This window comes from Antedon mediterranea, chromosome 4, assembly GCF_964355755.1.
Source record: "Antedon mediterranea chromosome 4, ecAntMedi1.1, whole genome shotgun sequence".
NCBI lineage: Eukaryota > Metazoa > Echinodermata > Crinoidea > Comatulida > Antedonidae > Antedon > Antedon mediterranea.
In genome coordinates, this window is record NC_092673.1 from 14,361,038 (window position 1) to 14,367,110 (window position 6,073).

Genomic DNA, 6,073 nt, shown 5'->3' on the forward strand with positions numbered 1-6,073 from the left:
TAATAACCTCTGTTGAAAGATATTTGTAACACCACTAATAAATACAGTCAGCAGATCACATGTACGTGTAATCAACATGCAATAAATGCTTTAATTCTTGTAACTGTATTGATATTGGATACATCTTCTTCTGTCCTTGTGATATATACATACAATCATGCACATTTCAGGCATTGGAAAAGGATAACATTTTCCCACCTAAATCAAACACTGTGATTGGTGTAACCAGGGAAGAGTTAAATTACATTTTAATTTAACTCTTCTCTGGTTAAACTTACATAGGAAATACTTCAGTCATCTTCTCTGATTATTTTAAATGTAGCATTGTATTGGCCAACCCACTATCTCCTAGGCCTAGCAATCGCGACGAATCAGCACATCGTGACGCGTTTAGTGGGAACCAACAAGAAAAACTAATAGACGCATGACAATTCAACTTTCAAAGCGATCTGTCGAATGACGCTTCGCGGCTTAGCGTTCGGTGTGCACCGGCCTTTATGAACAGATTTTGATAGTATGATTATTTTTCAAATGAGTATAACTTGGCTTTCAGACATCCGATTAAAATTATTTAAACACCATTATAAAGCTCATAATGTCATCAAATAATATAATGTGGATTTAATTATTTATTGTACATTTGAATAAAATATGTGTAGAAAGTGAGCTATTTATACATGCTTAAATGTCCTAAATTGACCCCTAAACAAGTCAACCGAATCCATTTCCAGGTATCTGGATTGTTGACGCTAATTGGGTGACGCAAATTGGAGCTCGCCTGATTTGTTACGTAGGTTGACAGACTACCTAGGCCTATTTAATTTTAATTAAAAACAATTAATTAATAATCGATTGTTTATTTTCATGTGAATGTAAATAATATAAAAAAAATGCTTAATAGATACATAATTTCACAGTTTTTTAACGAACATCTACTTGACCTGACACAAATTGGGTCACCTACCCTAGGCTAGTAATAGTATAATATGAGTCATGACACATCACAGGTAGAAGCTAACACTCACAGAGTTGTGTGCCAGGAATATTGCGGGAATATACCATTACCATGCCGGTATGGTTTTCTGTGAGAACGGGTCGTCTTGGCATCATGCCGGCACCGACATGACCTGCTTTAGACCTAGTAATATTCTAGGGATATTCCCCGCAATGCCAGACGGGCATTCTGTGAGAACGTATTGCCGTTATATTCCGGGGTTCCCCGTCGAGGCTTTGACACCTTGCGCAGTCAAGTGTATCACTTTGGCGCCTATTCAATTCAATTAACAATAATAATGTCGAACTGGAGGGATAATGAGATAAGAGAGCTGCTTAAAATAAGGGGACAAGAAGAAATTTGTAGCATAATCTATATAGGCCGCTAGGCTAGGCCATTAGCTCTTTGTTTGTTGGTGCCTGACCTTTCGTCGCCTTGTAAATTGTAGGCCTACAGCCTTCTAAGGTGTTTTACAGATTGCCGATGACGGCAAATTAATTGCTATACCTGTATAATATATGCACAATATACTGTACATAGCATGTATTGCATAAATATGCTATAAAGGAAGATAATAATCTGTAACTTAACATTCGCCGCCATATCATCGCTAGACAAAAATAATAACAATAAAGGACGCCCTCAATAATTATTTTGTCAGAGACTTTTTATTGGCCGAATATGCCCGACTCCTTTCTCACAGAAAGCCGGTATATACCGGTTATATTTCCGGGACGATAGTCCGATGAGAATGGGTATATGCCGGTAACGATACCGGCACGACGCCAGCACTGTACCGGTATATTGCAGGCACATCTGTGAGAAAGGGGCTCTAGAGTAGGGTGATTTGTAGATAGCTCTAGGCCTAGCCTAGACCTAGGCTAGCCCAAACCTAGGTAGGCTAAACCAAACTAGCCTAGCCTAGGATTTAGAGTCCTACCTAGAAATCTAGCTAACTCACTTTTATCTCTGATGCGTTGAGGCCTAGCCTACCAGGTAGTTTTTCTATTAACATTCCTCTCACAAATATTTGTCTGTTAACTTATTGTCTTCCATGCCTGCATTATTAATCCTTCTGTTTCTGTGTAACTTAATCAGTGATATGTAATAGCCGTTTTATTACATCTCTCTGCGACTTAATAAAGACCTCCAGCCACCATTTTTGCCGTTGGTGTGTGTCGATGATGGAGAGGAGCGAGCGCGAGGGCGGGAGAGAGAGAGAGATATTCCAGAGTTCTGATTGGTTGACGAACGCGAACTGCGCTTGTGCAACGCCTCAAAACTTATAGACAAGTCCAGATTTGAGAAAAATGAAATGATGTAGGCATTTCGTGTTAAAAAGCGAATAAACATGTGTTTTAGGGTAATTTCGGGGTGCTGAATTCAAATCTGCTTTTTACCCGGCTCAATTTTTAGATCTTCACCCTTAAAATGTGAAAAACAAAATGGCCGCCATTTCAGACTTATTTTGGCTTATAACTTGACTTTTAAGTGACGTAGCAAGTTAAGAATGGTGTCTATACCTATGTTTGTGATAGTGAAGATTCCAACTATATTGTTATTAAAGTTGCAAATATTCTATTTCAGCCGCCATGTTGAAATCCAAGATGGCCGCCATTTTAAACGTATTTTGGCTTATAACTTGACTTTTAATTAACATAGCAAGTTAAAAATAGTTTCTATACCTATGTTTGTGATACTGAGGATTCCAAATATATTGCTATTAAAGTTGTAAATATTCTATTTCAGCCTCCATGTTGGAATTCAAGATGGTCGCCATTTAAAACGTATTTTGGCTTATAACTTAACATATAAGTAACATAGTAGGTTAGAAATGATGTCTATACAGTACCTATGTTTGTGATACTGAGGATTCCAAATATATTGTTATTAAAGTGGAATACCCCAAGGAAGTATTCTTGGGCGGCCATTATTATTTATCATATATATAAATGATATTTTTATTTCTTCAAATATTTTAAACATGACTTTATTCGCTGACGATACAAATCTGTTCTTATCAAACCCCAATTTGAATACACTTATTGATATTGTTAATTCTGAACTTATTAAAATTGATAAATGGCTTAGGTGTGATAAGACTAGATATATAATTTTTAGAACTAAAAGAAGTAAAATTAATGTTAATAATATATCCATTAAAATTGCTGATAAATCTATATCCCAAACAAATTACTATAAGTTTTTAGGAGTCTTTGTTGACGAATTTGTTAATTTTAAAACTCATATTGATCTCACTACTTCAAAAATATCTAAATATGTTAGTTTACTTTTCAAAATTCGTCACTACCTTCCTTTAAGTGCACTCCTTTCAATCTATAAGTCACTTATGCAACCTCTTGTCAGCTATTGTAACATTATTTGGTTTAATTAATATGCTTCTTATACTGATAAACTCCAGAAAAAAGCGATACGAGCTATAACTTGGTCTGATTATCGTGCACCAACAAGTCCTCTCTTCCACATACATAATGTATTAAAAATTGACGATATTCATAATTACCAAATTGGCATTTTTATGTTCCGAATATTGAATAATCCTGATTTACGATTTTTAAACCTTAAAAATGTTAATAATGGTAATGGTCATAAGTACAATACTAGAGGAAAATGTAAACTTCGACCTCCTCTTCAAAGACTAGTTTCTACAAGTCATAGTATTGCTGTTTTGGGTCCTCATGTCTGGAACAACTTAGATATGACTTTTAAAAATGCAAAATCCATCAATGTTTTTGAAAAATTGTATAAGTTGAATCTAATTAATAAGTACAAATCTTAATTTCTGCCGATGTCATTGTTATTTTATTTTTATATGTTAATATATTGTATATATCCTTTTATAGTTTTAGCTGTTAGTTTTTTTAGGTCTTCAACGTTGTACAAGCTTTTAGCTTTTGTTGTTGATCCTTTTCATCTTTTATGCATTTTATCTTTGACATGTTTTATGATTTTTATGTTTTTTTGATGAATAAAATGAATGAAATGAAAATGAAAGTTGTAAATATTCTATTTCAGTCGCCATGTTGGAATTCAAGATGGTCGCCATTTAAAACGTATTTTGGCTTATAACTTGACATATAAGTAACATAGTAGGTTAGAAATTATGTCTATACAGTACCTATGTTTGTGATAATAAGGATTCCAAATATATTGTTATTAAAGTTAAAATTATAACTGTAGGTACCGTACTGAAACATTTTGAGCTTGCAATTTTGAAATTCAAAATGGCCACCATGCAATCAAAATGTTAGTTAAATACCAATATATTTGGTGACCCATTACCATATAATTTGTACCTAAAATCAGAGCACTGTGTACCTTTTTAGCAGAGATAGTTTGGTGACCCCATTACCATAATTATAATTTGCACCTAAAATCAGAACTCTAGGTGCCTCTTTAGCAGAGATATACCTAAAAAGTGAAAATTTAAAGTCCGCCATTTTGAAATCCAAAATGGCCACCATGAAATTAAAATGTTAGTTATACCAATATGTTTGGTGACCCCATTACCATATAATTTGCACCTAAAATCAGAACTCTAGGTGCCTCTTTAGCAGAGATATACCTGAAAAGTGAACAATTTGGTCAGGGGAAAGCCGCCATTTTGGATTTCAAAATGGCGGCTTTCCCCTGACCAAATTTTGTGCAACCCTTCCATTTCATATTTTTGACACCCTAATGAATAACTGTGCAAAGATTCAGAATGTTATCACAATTTGAAGGATCTGGTCACTTAACAGGCCTACTATAAGGAATTCCGGATCACGCCGTGATTTGCATTTCGCGCCAAACCAGCTGCTGTAGTACAGTGTAGTTACTGTAGTACACTGGCTCGCGCGTTGATTAGCTGTACCGGTACAACAAACATATATCTGGACCTATTTGAGTTGCCTTATTTAACAACATAATGGCTCTATTTAGTTGTTTGATGACATTACTCTGCACATTATTTCTGAGATCAATCATATTTCAACCAGGTTCATTTGATTGTCTGATTCGTCAACTCAGCTATCATAACGAAAATGTTCACTATAACATTCGTGTCGGTGAGTCGTGTTCTCTTTTTTTGCATACATGTGCTAGCATTAATAACACCACAAGAAAACGATATATAAGTAGGCCTGTGAGATATTACGCCAATCATTATTCGACTTTTAGCCTATGTTTGTTGGTTAGTGGCGACATTCATCCTCACCCAGGCCCAGAGCGGATGCATAGGAACAAGAGCCAGCATATTGGAAACGGTAATAGTACGAAGAATACATGCGAGACGCAATAAAAAATGTCTGATTTGCTGTGAACGTCATCACATATTTCATATCAAGTGCATACCTATGAGCAGCGATAGTTATGTGTTTTATCAAGATAATCCATGGGCGTGTAACATCTGCTCCCTACCACAACTATCGGACTCATTTTTTGACAAATCATTGAACAACAACAGTATATTGTCACTTGCATTCAGCAATACATCAACTGATTCTTCCATCATTGAAACAAACCTTATTCAAGTTGCTTTATTTAACGCCAGAAGTGTGGTGAATAAGATCGAAGAATTCCATGCGCGTATCGCAATTGATGAATTGGACATCTTGATTGTCACAGAAACGTGGCTGGACTCCTATTGATAGTACGGAACTGTTTCCAGACTCATTCGTAGTGTACAGAAAAGACCGATCAAAACACGGTGGTGGTGTTCTGTTAGCTTTGAAGAACTCATTTAAATCCTCTATTGTTGACTTTCCTACTAACATTGAGGTCAAAATTATTGAAATAACTGTAAATAACAATTTTAACGTGTTTTTTTTTAACGTTAATGTGTTGTTTATAGGCCACCGCGTTCAAATGACGATTGGCTCAATCAATTCCACGATGTCGTTGATTCTATCCTATCTATTTTACATAAGTACTGTGGTAATTTTAACTGGTGATTTTAATTATGATTACGGTGTCGATAGTCCCTTAGTTTATAAGAAATTTAAAGAAATTATTGCTCCACTTGATACTATACAATTTGTTGATTTTTATACTCGTGTTTCTAACACCAAAAGTAGCAAT